Raw genomic sequence first — 16,592 nt, 5'->3', positions numbered from 1 at the left:
GGTTTCATTGTAAATGGGGGTGATTTACTTGGCCAAATGAGGTCATTAACCAAGGAATTTCTGTGGCGTGGGAGGGGTCGATTTATGGGATAGAGAGTAAGAAGACAAGGTTCGCCGCCGAGCTTTGTGGTAGGTGCTAAAAGAGTGATAAAGGACGCCGTGTGTTTGCAAGCAAACCGAGACCAGGCTGTCTCAGCGAGCAGCTCAGTTCAGATATACAGCCGGAAGAGCCTCTGTCTGAGAAAGGACTTTTTGGAAACAACGGCGCGGAATTCTACAGCGTAATAAATCCTGCAGGAAGAAATGCGCTAGAAATAGTGGTAGCTTAACGTTCCGTTATAATGACATTATTCCTAACTTAATTGTAATAGGGAAGGAAACAAAACAGCAACTCCTTAAAAAGGATTGACCAAAACATCCCAGAAGAGCAATATGAAATGCCCATTTGTTGTTGTTTTGTTTTGTTTTTTTTTTCCGGTTTCTTATCATTGTAAATGATGGACTCCTCAAAGCAACAGCAAACCCATTCATCAAGGCCGTAAACAATTAAAATCTTTTTTTTTTTTTTTTTTCCACCAGATCCGGGAAAGCATCAGAAATATCAAGACGGTGCCAAAAAAAAGGGAACCATAAATTTTAGCGCCTGCCGTTTGGATCTGGGAAGTGTTTAGGCTATCCGGCCAAGAAGTCAGAGAGCAAACAGTCTAAACCAAGCTGATAACGGCCCATCGTTAATTAGAGCTGAAGCCAACTATCTCGGTCTAGAGAAATATCTCCGCTACTCAGCTAAGAGCCAGAAGGCCAAAGGTCCAAGCTGGGTTCGTTATAATTAATCATGAGCAAAACCACTGCCCAGAAAAAAGCCCTTATTAGTGAAAAGGGTGCCGTTGAGAAGAAGCAGCCCCAAGAGAAGCCGGCAGGAACGCTACCGGGGACAGGGAGGGGAAGATGGGGGGCTCCGTCCACTTTGCTTGGTGGCCCGAAATAAAGGCTGAAGTCCTTGGAATTAATGACATGTACTTAACACATTCTAGCACTGGGAGACAAGCTGATCGTCGGGTAACTGGTGTTCACTGCAAGAATTTTTTCGTTGTTTTTGTTTATTTTAAATGAGATTCTGCTCTTTGGATGCCATTGAAACAGGAGGAAGAAGGTGCATGTAGAGGCAGAGCAAGGAAGGGAGCAATAAAGGAGATTATTTAAATAAAAGATGTCTACAGGGAAACTAATTGTCGATGGCACACGAACGGTCGGTGACTAAATGGAAATACGAAGAATGACAGTAAGTGATTGTGGGAAGTGACTACACAGGGATAGTTTAGAGGGAATTTAAGAACTGGATGCCATTTGCAGCTCATGCACACTAATATTTAAGTGCATTTCTGCATCCATAAGGAAACGTGGTTTTTTTTCTATTTAATCAGACAAGGCACTAAGTGCTTTTATAATGCATATATCCATTTTTTTTTCTTGTGAAAATACTGCATTTCACGGATTTGAGGCTGCCCATTGTTTTCACATTTTAGTATCTCTGAAATCAGAATGCATCTTAAAATCAATGACATGTCGTAGCAGGTGTAATTGGACATGTTTTTATCAGTGGCACCAAAAAAACAGGGACGTTTCTTGTTATTGACGCCATTTAGATGTGGCGGGGTTCATAACTCGTTCTCACAATTTGATAGTTACGTTCCAGAGCGTGGTCGGGCTGCGTGTTATGGAGTGTAACAGGGCGCGGCCACGGTCCCATGCAGGTAGGTACCACCCAGAGAAGAGACCAGTGCACGATTCAGATCGTGGACAGCAGGCAAAACGCACGACAGGCTCCACTACCCTGTTTCCCTGAAAATAAGACCTACCCGTAAAAAATAAGCTCCAGCAGGATTTCTGAGCATGTGCGCCATAGAAGCCCTACCCCGAAAATCAGCCCTAGTGACGGGCGTGGCTATGAAAATCAGCCCTGGTGGTGGGCGTGGCTATGAAAATCAGCCCTGGTGGTGGGCGTGGCTATGAAAATCAGCCCTGGTGGTGGGCGTGGCTATGAAAATCAGCCCTGGTGATGGGCGTGGCTATGAAAATCAGCCCTAGTGCTGGGCGTGGCTATGAAAATCAGCCCTAGTGATGGGCGTGGCTATGAAAATCAGCCCTAGTGACGGGCGTGGCTGCGCAGCGCATCTGCACAACCCATGCGTGTCGTCGCGGAGCGGGAAAGAACACGAGCAGCCCTTCTCATCTGCCCCGTGAGAGCTCTAGTGCTCCACAGGAGAGATCGGGGCCAGTGGTTCTAAAGGAAACAGAGTCGCAAGACACTCAGGGTGGGATTCGGGGTCTGGAGAGTGAGGATGATGTTCCAGAAGAAGACGACTTCACTCAGGGGTCCTCAAACTTTGTAAACAGGAGGGGCCAGGTCACTGTCCCTCAGACCGTTGGAGAGTGCACACTGTGGGCCCGGGACCAGTCGGCTGCTAAGCAGGACAGGCAGCGGCGGCAAAAACACCCTGCGGGCCGGATAAATGTCCTAAGCGGGTGGCATGTGGCCCTCGGGCCGTAGTTTGAGGACGCCTGACTTAACTCTATTTGAATCAATGGAGATGGTTGTACCATCCTTTAAAAAAAAACACATCCCCTGAAAATCAGTCCTAGGGTGTCTTGTTGAGGAAAAATAAATGTAAGACCCCGTCTTATTTTCGGGGAAACACAGTAGCACGACATTTGCTAGCAGCGGGGAGAGGAGAGAGGGTGAGAGTGCGCTCGAGGTCCAGCCCCTGGCCCGTCCCCACAGCTAGCAGAGCCATGCCGCAGCCAACTCCAACCCGGATCCCACGGAGTCCGAAAGACAGAAAACCGGGAGCACACCTGAGGGCTGTTGCAGGTGTAGCCGAGCAGGTCCAGGAAAGGTGAGTTTCTGTGCTGGGTGCAGAGGGAAGAAGGGCCACGTGCCAGCTGCACCCTGAGTTCTTCGCCATGCGTGATCTTGCCGGTACCTTCTGCACGTAAGAAGCACACGGCTCTTCACGGGAGCAGAGGGGGAGGCGCCCGGGCGCACCTGGACCCCTCCCCCGCACCGCGTACCTGTTTCGTGCCGATCACTTGTGAAAGCCAGGTGACAACTCAGAGCCAGTCTGGCACCGTGGCGTCCTTCCCATGTCACAGGTAGAGAAAGGGAGGCTCCAGCACGGTGGGCGACCTTGCCCAAGGTCACCCCGATGACAGGTGTGTGTGGGGGGCAGGACCTGAACACGCAGGCCCAGGTGGCTTCAGAGCCCACGTGTGCTGAACCAGGAGCTTACGGCGCCCTGCCTCTTCCAAGAAGACGGTCTTTTGGAGAAGAAAGAGTGTCGGCGACCTGGCCGGACAGGGCAGGTGGAGGAGAGACGGTGGAGAAAACCCAGTTCAGACAGGTGGAGCGGTACAGGTAAGGAGACGCTACTCACCTTTGGGCTTTGGTACCTTCCCTGACAGGGGCTGCTGACCCCACGCAGATGGCTTTGGGGACAGAGGTGGGACTGCTGCTCCTTGACATCCCAGTACTCAGGCCCCAGAGACCCAAATGAGTAAGGTTATCAGCCCCCCGGACTAAAATAGCATGTAGCAAAGCCTGCACCACTTTGCCACCAACAAACGACGCATGCTTTATGCCTGGGAGGGGTGACTAGAATCCTCAACGTCTTAATCACCCCGAGAAGGAATCCCACTGACATTACGCTCAGCTCTGAACTCGCTGCACGTATGCAGTGTGTGGGCGTATGTGCGTGTGCGTGTGTATGTGGCGTGTGTTTGTGTGTTTGTGTGTTTGTGTGTGTTCAGGGATACATGCCATTTTAAAAGCCATAAAAATAGAATCCCTGTTCAAGGGTTAGCCTCGAACATGTGTGTGATGTTTCACAAATGCCACTTTGATAGATCCAGGGCATGTTTGCGTATTTTAAAACACATTAGGGCAATTTTTGTCGGGGGAATAAGAAAAAAATGTGTATTTCCCCCCTCCCCTCCCCCAAAACTCTATGTAAACGGCAATTTTGAATGCGTTAAGTACATTTTTGGTTAAAGAGAACGTCGTCGTCGCTTAATATAATTACTGGGGATGTACGCAGATGTTGTTTATGTTTGTGTTTTATGTAAATTGCCTCTCGGTGGAGGAGAAATGTATACATGAGACTTAAACTTGCTATTTTTCACATATTTAGTTTACGTGGTTTGTTTATATTTCGCAGAAAGCAAATAGAGGAAAGCAGTAGAAACCAGCATATTGTATGGAGCTTTCTGATAATTTTGAGCTAAGTGCATCTTCTTCTTTTTATTTTTTTTGAGACAGAGGCTCACTCTGTCGCCCGGGCTAGAGTGAGTGCCGTGGTGTCAGCCTAGCTCACAGCAACCTCAGACTCCTGGGCTCAAGTGATCCTCCTGCCTCAGCCTCCCGAGTAGCTGGGACTACAGGCATGCACCACCATGCCCGGCTGATTTTTTCTATATATATATTTTTAGTTGGCCAATTCATTTCTTTCTATTTTTTAGTAGATACCGGGATCTCGCTCTTGCTCAGGCTGGTCTCGAACTCCTGACCTCCAGCGATCCTCCCGCCTCGGCCTCCCAGAGTGCTGGGATGACAGGCGTGAGCCACCCCGCGCCCGGCCGAGCTAAGTGCTTCCTTCTTTAGGAGTTCGGAGAAATTATGAGAGGCAACTCAGGAAGGGGGTCTTGAGTGTCCACAATCTGGTCTCTCCCATGTTCCGGAAAGCATAGTCATTGCACCAGCACTTCCCCGCCCGGGCCGGCTCTGCAGATCCTGTTCCCATCTCCGGATGAGCCCCTCGAGGCCTTGTCCAAACCACCCGCCGGGTTTCCTGTGGCCGCCATGCAAGGGACTGTAAAACTGGTGGCTTCAAAGGACAGAAGTGTGTCGTCTCACAGCACATTCTGGTTCTGGAGGCCCGAAATCTGCCGTGAGCGTCCCGGGGGGCCGAGACAGGGTGTCGGCAAGGCTGAGCTTTCCCTGTGCAATCCGTTCCTCCCTGTGTCCCACTCCGGTGGCTGTCGTGTGGCCCACACGTGTGGCCGCGCGGTTCCCATCTCTGCCGTCACGTGGCCTCCCGCACCCCTGCCTCAATTTCCCTGCCTCCCTGTCTCTGAAGACCCTTGTGATTCGATTTAGGGCCCGCCCTGAATCAGCTACTGGCTTTTGATTCTCCATGGAGTTTTTGGCCTGAACGAACGGGGAGATTCTAATTTTACCTCGTTGCAATTAAGGAACGCTGAGAATTTTAAAGGAGTTCCCGTGTTTGGTGTGGCCTACGGAAATCTTTGTGGACAAAGTGTTCTAGGATTTCCCAGTCTGTTTTTTAGGGTTACTAGGAATCAGATGAGTAACACGAGGGATCGTACATCGTTCCCCGAAATATAGGCAGTTGTCTGTCTTGCTGCAGTACGAGTGTGTGAAATTGTGGAATTTTGGAATAGGGCATAAAACGGCAGGCTTCTTCCATTAAATTTTGACTGGGTCATCGTGTCTCATTAATCTCAATAGTACTTTGTGTAGCCCTCTCGGAGTATAAGTGCTTCATATAATTGAAGGAATGCATGAAGACCATTTCAAATCTGAAATAGGAAAGAGACCGGCAATACCCCAAACAGACCAACAGAGGGCACCATGCCATTTCCTGTATGAGTTTGCTATATAGAGACATTAATGCAAAATTCAATTCTTTATTTTTTTAATTTTTGAGACAGAGTCTCACTCTGTTGCCCAGGCTAGAGTGAGTGCTGTGGCGTCAGCCCAGCTCACAGCAACCTCAGACTCCTGGGCTCAAGCGATCCTCCTGCCTCAGCCTCCTCCTGAGTAGCTGGGACTACAGACATGTGCCACCACGCCCGGCTAATTTTTTCTATGTATATTATTTGGCCAATTAATTTCTTCCTATTTATACTAGAGACGGGGTCTCGCTCTTGCTCAGGCTGGTTTCGAACTCCTGACCTCGAGCGATCCGCCCGCCTCGGCCTCCCAGAGTGCTGGGATTTCAGGAGCGAGCCACCGCGCCCGGCCCAAAATTCAATTCTTAATTTCAAGGGCTGCTTAGGAAAAGAAACGGAATCCTCAGGAACACGCTTTGCTACTTCACAATTTTATAGCTGAATCATTAAAGCCACGTGTATCTATTTACTGCAAATATCTACATTCCGGCTCTTATTAAGAGAGGCCCTTTCCTTAGGTCAGATCTTGAAAGGAAAGGAAAGGAGATTGTAGGTAAGAGAAAGAAAATACCCACGAGATGTTTCAAAATGTTTGTGCAATCAGTAAGAAGTTGAGTCGCTCATCGATTCTCCCTGAGACGACGGCCCCCAACCTTTTCGGCACGAGGGACCGGTTTCATGGAAAACAGTGTTTCCACGGATGGGGGTTAAGGTGGGGAGGGTAGGCAGAGCTCAGGGGGGGCCGGTTCCTAACAGGCCGTTGACAGGTGCCTCGGCCCAGGGGGGTTGGGGACCCCAGCCCTGGGATGCCAGCATCCTTCAATGGCAGTGAATACAAAGATGCTCTGCATACATCGGGGCACCCCAATGATGCTTAGAGACCGAGCACTGCGCTTGGCGTTTGCAGTGAGTCCAGACTTAAAGCAACAAGGACCGGCCTGAGCGCACAGTGTGTGCTAAAAAACAAACACCTGAGCGCACAGCGTGTGCTAAAAAACAAACACCTGAGCGCACAGCGTGTGCTAAAAAACAAACACCTGAGCGCACGGCGTGTGCTAAAAAACAAACACCTGAGCGCACAGCGTGTGCTAAAAAACAAACACCTGAGCGCACGTCGTGTGCTAAAAAACAAACACCTGAGCGCACGGCGTGTGCTAAAAAACAAACACCTGAGCGCATGGCGTGTGCTAAGAAACAAACAAGCACACAGCCCAACGCCGTCTGTAGACAGCAGGTGCAGACTATTTGTTGGAAGGGCCCACGTGTAAACAGTGCTCCTGCTGCGATTCCAACAACCCTCGTTTTCTGTAAAGTCCGTGGTGATTTCCCGGGCCCGTTAATTATTATTTCACCCGAGGGGCTGAGAAGCGAGTGGATAAATGGGTTTCAAGACAGCAGAGCTGTGCAAAGGCCCGGCGGCTCCTGTGGGGTGGAGACTCACACACGGCACAGACAGATGGACGACGGCAGCCTCCTACACCTCACCGTGTTACCCAGGAACCTACAACCGGAGGGGAGAGTGGCTGCTGCCACTTATTTTTATTTTTTTTTTTTAATTTTTGGGTGGGGGGCTCATTAAGAAGTTTCTATCTTGGATGTGGATCCAGGCTGCAGATAAATGCAAGTGCTCACCCTAACCCTAACCCTAACCCTAACCTGCGGCAAGACAGCAGGTGCTTTTGAGCTGGCCGGGGGCCTGCGGCCATGCAGCAAAACAGCGGATACACAAAAGTTCCTGCAACCTCCTCCTCCTCCTCCTCTTTTCCTCCTCGAGCCCGGCGACTGAGGTTTTCGGAAGAGCCGAGCGGGGCTGGTCTGGGCCTCTCTGGAAGGCTGCTAAGTTCTGCTCAGGTCCTGGTACCTCTGACAGGGAAGATCCCGTGCCAGTAGGCTCCTTAGTGAGTTTCTTGAGAAGGACGTCACTGTCAACTTACAAACGTGACGCACGTAGATTACTAAGTATTTAAATTGATGCATTAGAGAGTCTCTCCGATCTCTCCATCTTCTCTCCTCCTGAGTATACACTTCAGCTGTCTCTGTGGGCTTCTTCCATCCTTCTTTAATCCGGGGGGGGGGGCCCTGCCCAGGGCTCGATCGCCAGTTACACACTCTGTGCCAGGCGTCCTCAAACTACGGCCACCTGTGGGTGTTTTTGCCCATTTGTGTTTTTTTGCTTCAAAATAAGATCTGTGCAGTGTGTGCATAGGAATTTGTTCATAGTTTTTTTTTTAAAAAAAACTGTAGTCCGGCCCTCCGACGGTCTGAGGGACAGTGAACTGGCCCCCCCTGTTTAAAAGGTTTGAGGACCCCTGTTCTATGCAATTCAACAGTCGACCCCTTCACCATTGACTTTCCTCGGCTTGTGAAGCACGAGCCTCCATCTCTCCCTCCAGCCTCCCGCCTGTTCAAGGCCTTTCCAGAGTGTTCTCTGCCCTCTTCCAGGGACAAATGATCTCTTGCTAGCTACCGTGTTTCCCCCAAAATGAGACCTACCCATAAAACAAGCCCTAGCAGGATTTCTAAGCATGTGCGCAATAGAAGCCCTACCCTGAAAATAAGCCCTAGTGATGGGCTTGGCTATGAAAATCAGCCCTAGTGATGGGCGTGGCTATGAAAATCAGCCCTAGTGATGGGCGTGGCTATGAAAATCAGCCCTAGTGATGGGCGTGGCTATGAAAATCAGCCCTGGTGATGGGCGTGACTATGAAAATCAGCCCTAGTGATGGGCGTGGCTATGAAAATCAGCCCTAGTGATGGGCGTGGCTATGAAAATCAGCCCTAGTGCTGGGCGTGGCTATGAAAATCAGCTCTAGTGATGGGCGTGGCTATGAAAATAAGCCCTGGTGGTGGGCGTGGCTATGAAAATCAGCCCTGGTGGTGGGCGTGACTATGAAAATCAGCCCTGGTGATGGGCGTGACTATGAAAATCAGCCCTAGTGATGGGCGTGACTATGAAAATCAGCCCTAGTGATGGGCGTGGCTATGAAAATCAGCCCTAGTGAAGGGCGTGGCTATGAAAATAAGCCCTAGTGAAGGGCGTGGCTGCGCAGCACATCTGCACAACCCATGCGTGTCGTCGCGGAGCGGGAAAGAACACGAGCAGCCCTTCTCATCCGCCCCGTGAGAGCTCTAGTGCTCGACAGGAGAGATCGGGGCCGGTGGTTCTAAAGAAAACAGAGTCGCAAGACATTCAGGATGGGATTCGGGGTTTGGAGAGTGAGGATGATGTTCCAGAAGAAGACAACTTCACTCTATTTGAATCAATGGGGATGGTTGTACCGTCCTTAAAAAAAAAAAATAACACATGCCCTGAAAGTAAGCCCTAGGGTGTCCTCTTGAGGAAAAATAAATAGAAGACCCTGTCTTATTTTGGGGGAAACACGGTGTAAGCAATCATATCCCTTTGCTTGGAAGTCTGTGTATTCTTCCCCCTAAGTAATGACTCTGCTCTGGAAGCCCATTAATTTTTTGACCCACACAACTCGAGTGAAAGCTGAATATTACACAAAATGGGAATGAAATAAGAAATCCCCAAAGCCGATTTTAATATACTATAGAACTGATCTATGACTGAAAAAACAAATTATGTTTAATCGCAGAAAGAACTCTCCAAGGATGAAAGCTTAATGAATTGGTGATCCCAGAAATCTGAGCTTTTTAATTAAAAAAAAAAAAAAAGAAAGAAACTATGGAATGACACTCTCTGTAACACCTACACGTTTAGACTGTCAGCCCAGGCCGAGGAGTTTACTGGTCAGTGTGAGGGAGGTTGGTTGGGGACCCTAATTCTTTAGCCTGCTACAAATCTGACAAATGACTTAAAAACTTTATGGGGGCCTGGGCTTCCTAAGTAGAGACCAGTCAATATATTAAATCCTAAACCATGTTGGGTCCACTGAGTAAGAACAGAGAAAAGGTCATTTATTCAGAAAAAAAAATCTTTCAATTTCAATTTTTGCATCACATAAATAAAACAGCTGATTGATTAACTGAGTATTTCCCTGTTGCTCTCACTTGCAGCTGTCTCGTAAGTGGGTAGACAGCTCAGGGGGTGGATTCAGACTGAAGTTGATGGGAAGCCCAGAGTGTAGAGTCAGTCGGTTTGGCTATGTGAGTGACCTGGGACAAGTCACTTACGCCTTCTCGTAGGGTCGATGTGACAATTAAACAAGGCACACGTGGCAAACACCCTCCGTAGCACCTAACACAAAGTCAGAACTTAAAAATGATTCCAGGCCGGGCGTGGTGGCTCACGCCTGCAATCCCAGTACTCTGGGAGGCCAAGGCAGGAGGATCACTGGAGGTCAGGAGTTCGAAACCAGCCTGAGCAACAGCGAGACCCCGTCTCTATTAAAAACTAGAAAGAAATTAATTGGCCAACTAAAAATATATATAGAAAAAAATTAGCCGGGCATGGTGGCGCATGCCTGTAGTCCCAGCTACTTGGGAGGCTGAGGCGGGAGGATCGCTTGAGCCCAGGAGATTGAGGTTGCTGTGAGCGAGGCTGACGCCACGGCACTCTAGCCCGGGTGACAGAATGAGACTCTGTCTCAAAAGAAAAAAAAAAAAAAAAGATTCAGAAAGATTGTCCACACCAAAGAGTGTGACATAAAATTAATTGCTGTTATGTAACCTTTCTATTTAGGGCAATGTGTATCTTGTTAACTTTCAGAAACAACTTGACTGGATGCAAAGTTGAAAAGTGATCACAAAGTTACCCTTAATGAATTTAAAATAAAACAAACAAACCCTGCATGTTCACTCATTATTGCCACCTGATATGAAGTTCTCTCCTGTGAAGAGGGTTTCTTGTGTGACTTATTTTTCTTTCTCATAATGAAACCTCTGAGGTCTAGCTGTACCATCAAAATGCTAGAATATTTTCGTTCAATTAACTTAAAAATTATGTAATGTGAAAATGAGCGACGGCCCGGAGTTTGAGGGCTGGTGTAAATTCTGGAGAGAAATCATATTTCACACGTCGGTTTATTTAGTTAGCATTTTCTTTGGGTAATAAAAACAGTGTCACATAGAAATTAGTTGTCTATAACCTCACACGCTGCCATAAACGACGCTTGCAAACCCTAGACTCTGAGTGACGCTGACAAATCCCCCTGGAAGGAAAATTTATGGCGAAATAAGGCTACCCTAGACCTGGTGGGAATAGATTGTTCCGGATAAACTGAAAGTCCCAGATAGCAAACCAATGAATATTTTAGCTATTTGGATTGGAGCATTTTCTAATGGTATCATACACTTTTTTTTTTTTTTTTTAAGACAGAGTCTCACTCTGTTGCCCATGCTAGAGTGAGTGTCGTGGCGTCAGCCTAGCTCACAGCAACTTCCAAATCCCGGGCTCAAGGGATCCTCCTGCCTCAGCCTCCCGAGTAGCTGGGACTACAGGCATGCGCCACCATGCCCGCCTAATTTTTTATATATATTTTTAGTTGGCCAGTTGATTTCTTTCTATTTTTTTTTTTTTTTTTTAGCAGAGATGGGGTCTCGCTGTTGCTCAGGCTGGTCTCGAGCTCCTGACCTCGACCGATCCTCCCGCCTCGGCCTCCCAGAGTGCTAGGATGACAGGCGTGAGCCACTCCTCGCCCAGCCAAAACGTACCAATTTTAAAACAGGGATCTAGGGCAGGGGCTCAGTAACTGCAGGTTGTGGGCTGAACCCAGCTTCCTGCCTGTTTTGTGTCTCCCACAAGTTAAGAATAGTTTTTACGTTTCTAAATGGTTGGAAAAAAAATGTAAAGGAGGATACCATTTTGTGACAACTGAAAATCACACGGAATTCAAATTTCAGCGTCCATAAATAAAGTCTTGTTGGAGCACAGCCGTGTGTCATTCACGCTCACGAACCATGTACCGCTATGTTTATACTGCAACGTCAGAGGTGAGAAATGGTGGCAGGCAGGGACCACATGGCCAGCAAGGCCTGAAACGTGTTTTAATCTGGCTGTTGCAACAGAAAACGTTTGCGCAACAGAAAACGTTTGCTGGTCTAGAAGAATCAATTTTCTTTGTTCTCTGCCTAGAAATTTCTTTTCTTTTTTTTTCCCTTGGACTGAAAGGTAGGGCTATTCCTGTGCTCACACCCACTCTTACGAATGATGGCGAACAATTGTCCCCCAGTCTCATGGCGGAAATGCCGAGGGTATGTGTGGGTGGGTTTACACATACAGGCAGGAAGCATTTATTCACACCTGAGTGTCAGTTTCAAGCCCACCGCCACGTGTGATGACGATGATTAACTTAAGTGATTCTCCTGAAAGGGTGATGTGTGTTCGATGGGGCCGATCATTTTAACGGCACCTTTCAGTTTCCATACCCTTCCTCCTATGCAATCCACGCTACCCATTCACCTCTAGGCGTGCAAGGTTTGCTAAAGCAGGAAGGGAAGAGAAAGAAACATGAATGCCCAGATTTTCGGCTACCCGGTGGAATTTCCCTTCTCAGTTCCGAGAGAGACGATGGTCTTGGGCATCTTCTAAGTTAATTCCTCAAGCGCCCCTTTGGCACGAGGAGCTGAGCCCGTAGGGCTTTGGGTTTGCGATGAGCCGGAGGGACAAGGGACACGGCGAACGGCGTCAGGGAAGTCCCTGACCACAGGGAGAAAGGGGAAAAAAAACAGCCCCTCGGACCACGGCGGAGCTCGGATCCAAGAAGGTACAAGAGGCAACCGTGGGAATAGCGTGCTCCGGTCACTCTATTCCGAGCCAGCCCAGGTGAGACGGGAAGGTGTCAGGAAATTCAGGGTAAAGTCAAGAGCAGAGTGGGGTTGGCCTCGCTCTCCATCTGGAACTCGGGGCAGACAGCCACCAGGGGCGGCCCTGCTCCAGCGTGGGGAGCCGGGGGGTGGCCGGGTGGAGAGGGAGACTGAGTCCGCCCTTTGCAACCTCTCTAGGTTCGTGTGTCTTAAGAAGGGATTTATTTACTTATTTTTTGAGACAGAGTCTCACTCTGTTGCCCAGGCTAGAGTGAGTGCCCTGGCGTCAGCCTCGCTCACAGCAACCTCAGACTCCTGGGCTCAAGCGATCCTCCAGCCTCAGCCTCCTCCCGAGTAGCTGGGACTACAGGCATGTGCCACCATGCCCAGCTAATTTTTTCTATATGTTTTTAAATGGCCAATTAATTTCTTTCTATTTTTTAGTAGAGACGGGGTCTCGCTCTTGCTCAGGCTGGTTTGGAACTCCTAACCTTGAGCGATCCTCCTGCCTCGGCCTCCCAGAGTGCTAGAATGACAGGCGTGAGCCGCCGTGCAGGGCACGTGCAAATTTGTAAGCACCTCCCCACTAGAACCTCTTACAGGCAGGAAGAGGCGTCTGTGAAGCAAACTTTTGGGGGGTTCAGGTGGGAGCGCTGGGACCCAGGGCCCAGAGCGTGGTGAGGAAAGGGAGGACATGGGTTTTGGGTGGTCACGGCCCTGTGGCTCTACTCTCCTCTCGTCTGAGGCTGGGGGCAGGGCAGAGGAAGGCCAGAGGGGCTCAGAGAAAGGTCCCCAAACTGACGGCCTCAGCGTCACCCGAGAGCTCATTGCAAACTCGGAATCTCAGGTGCACGGCAGACCCTGAGAACGGAAGCCTGCATTTCTATAAGGCCTCCCCTCTCATTTTCTTACCTTTTGAGCAACCTGCCCTGGGGACCCTGGTCTAATCCCCTCTTTTGACAAATGAAGAGACCAGAGGCCACCCGGAGCAGGGGGCAGGAGCAGGGCCGGGCCTGAGAGTGCACCCCTGGGCTGCTCTCTAGGGGTGATTATCAGCCACAGCAAAAAAAAAAAAAAAAAAAAAAATTGAGAGAAAAACCTCTTGGAATCACTCGGATTGACAGGAGCCTGGAGTGAGATTGACGGTGAGGGATCCAAGGAGGAGAACTCTGTTAAGTCACGGGCAAAGTAGTTAAAGAAACTTCAGTGATAACAGATCTCTCCGGGAAGGAACTTAAGGAAAGTTCGAGAAACTTTTTTTGTTTTCTGTTTGGTTTCTGGGTGCAATGCAAGCGAGCTGGGGTGGACTTCCACAGCCGAAGGGAATTGCCCTATTTTTGTTCTTGCTGTTTTCTGCATTCCTTCGGTCTACCCCCACCTGCCTTTCCTTAGTACATTTGAGTCCCCAACCCTTTCTGCTGGGTCCCTGTGGTTGTGTTTTTGCCTTCAAGTCTCAGCTTCTGTTTTTCTCAAATCATTCGCTCTGCTCAAAAGAATATAGAAGAGAGAAGTGAGCAGGATGAAGTTTAAAACTATGGTCCAGGGACGGGCGCGGTGGCTCACGCCTGTCATCCTAGCACTCTGGGAGGTCAAGGCGGGCGGATCATTTGAGCTCAGGCACTCGAGACCGGCCTGAGCAAGAGCGAGACCCTGTTTCTACCAAAAGAAAAAGAAAAAATTAGCCGGGCATGGTGGTGCATGCCTGTAGCCCCAGCTACTCGGGAGGTTGAGGCAGGAGGATCGCTTGAGCCCAGGAGTTTGAGGTTGCTGTGAGCTAGACTGACGCCATGGCACTCTAACTCTAGCCCAGGCAACGGAGCAGGACTCTGTCTCCACCACCCACCCCCCAAAAATTAAAAAATAAATAATAAAAATATGGTCCAGGGCTGGGCATGGTGGCTCTCTCCTTTAATCCCAGTGCTTTGGGAGGCTGGGGTGGGAGGATCACAGGAGCCCAGGAGTTTGAGGCTGCTGTGAGCTCTGATTTCACAGTGCTTCACTCCAGCTTGGGTGACAGAGGAAGATCCTGTATCTGAAAATTAAAAATTAAAAAATATATATACAAGTGTATATATATATATATATATATATTCCAGTCTTGTTTCCTGCTGCTACCAATTCCTATCCATTTTTTTAAAAAATACTTTACTGTGTAATTTTTATTCGTACATAGAAATAGAGAAAATTGCATTTCGATTTTATGAGTCCTATTCAGCCGGGGACATTTACCAACGTGTTGCCAGCTGTGTTTTAGTTCTATCAGTCCCATCTTCTCACTTCCAGTACGCCCCGTCTTTCCTTCTTCCTCCCCTCCTCCCTCCCTCTTTTCTTTATTCCTCTCTCTTTCTTCTCTCTGTCTGTCTCTCTTATTTCTTTCTCTCTCTTTCCTTCTTGCTGGGGTTTATTAAAGCAAATCCCAGACATCCCATCATTTAACCTCATTTCCTACAGAATTTCCTGGAGGCAGGGCCACGAGAGAGTGTTGTCTGGGGAAATGACCTCTTTTGATTTCGTTCTTCACCAAAATATGAAATTTGTGTTACCAAGATAAGAAAACATGTAGACTTTCTAAGGCCTCTTCCTAATACCCCAGTTACGGTAGACTTTATTTTCTATCTCCACGTCCTACTCCCAGTGTCCATGAGAACTTTTAAGTCTCCCTTTACTATTAAAATGGTACCAGAGACCGGGCGCGGTGGCTCACGCCTGTCATCCTAGCACTCTGGGTGGTCGAGGCGGGAGGATCGCTCAAGGTCAGGAGTTCGAAACCAGCCTGAGCAAGAGCGAGCGAGACTTCATCTCTACTAAAAATAGAAAGAAATTAATTGGCCAACTAAAAAAATATATAAAAAATGAGCCAGGCATGGTGGTGCATCCCTGTAGTCCCAGCTACTCGGGAGGTTGAGGCAGGAGGATCGCTTGAGCCCAGGAGTCTGAGGTTGCTGTGAGCTAGGCTGACGCCATGACACTCACTCTAGCCTGGGCAACAGAGTGAGACTCTGTCCAAAAAAAAAAAGATACCAGAATAACAGAAACTTTGGATGTTTACAAACCTAAAAAAGAGGTGAATATTCTTTTACTGCCATCAAAGAGCATTCTCAGAGCATCACTGTTAAAGTTAAATTTTGTCAATGTAGAGTTTGAGATCTTCTGTGATAAGAAACCAAACGTGTTTTTTTTTTTTTCTTTGCAAACCCTGTGCAAACTCCCAGAGCTGCCTGTTGCAGTGGCTTTAAGGCACTGAGAACCGAGAAGTAGGTATGAAACCACGAGAGCATGGTGCACGGTTGTGCACAGAGGATCAAGTCCATCGAGGTTTTGTTACTTTCCATTAGTAAGCGCCAGCCGGCTGCATTTGGGTGAAATGCCCTCTCAATAAGTCAAACAGACAGGGCCTTTGAATGAGGGAATTAATTCTTGCTGGTGTCCCAAGGAAAAAGAATTCCTCCGCGGCAGGCACGATGTAATTAATGGGAGGTAAGCGCCAACAAATCACTCCTTAAAATATTAATGCTATCAAAGAACAGCTGGATAACGGGCGAAACTTGACCCTGAGGGGCTAGCAGAGGTTGCTAAAACTCAGTGCAGTTGTGATGTAATGAAATTCCTCTAAACATTAAGAAAAATAATATTAAGAGGTGTGGTTCTGGGAAAGTTATTAGCAGTAAACATGTCATTGTAGTTTTTATCATCTTACTAGAATCATCATAGATCTCATTTTCGCTGAGGTTCCAAATGACTGTCCGCCTTAATTGCCCAGGATATTTTTACAATCCAAACAACACTCCTCAAAAAACAACTAAGTTTAAAAAAAAAAAAAAAGTTTAAACCTGGAAAGAACTTTTTTTTTTTTTTTTTTTGGTAAATAAAAACCCAGTACCTAAGACATTTCTACAAAACAATTTCCCAGATCCAGATGCTTACATTAACTTCTTAAGTCAAGAAAAAAAAAAAAACTGTCCCATTGTTTGTGTGTCGGTAAAAGCTCCAACTTAATTTGGTTTTTACTTAATAGCTTATTATCGTTCCAAGAAACACCAATTTCTAAGAGAGAAGCAAAGTTAAATGTTTAGGCAGTCCCAACATGGAACATGTGAAATGTTGGACATTTATTTTTATGAGCTCATAACTAAAGGATAACCCCAATAATTGACATGAGAAGTTAGAAGTCATTCTTTGCTTGGGGTATTACTTTA

This window comes from Microcebus murinus, chromosome 26, assembly GCF_040939455.1.
Source record: "Microcebus murinus isolate Inina chromosome 26, M.murinus_Inina_mat1.0, whole genome shotgun sequence".
Taxonomy (NCBI): Eukaryota; Metazoa; Chordata; class Mammalia; order Primates; family Cheirogaleidae; genus Microcebus; species Microcebus murinus.
The sequence above is the reverse complement of the archived record's forward strand: the minus strand, read 5'-3'. Positions refer to the sequence as shown.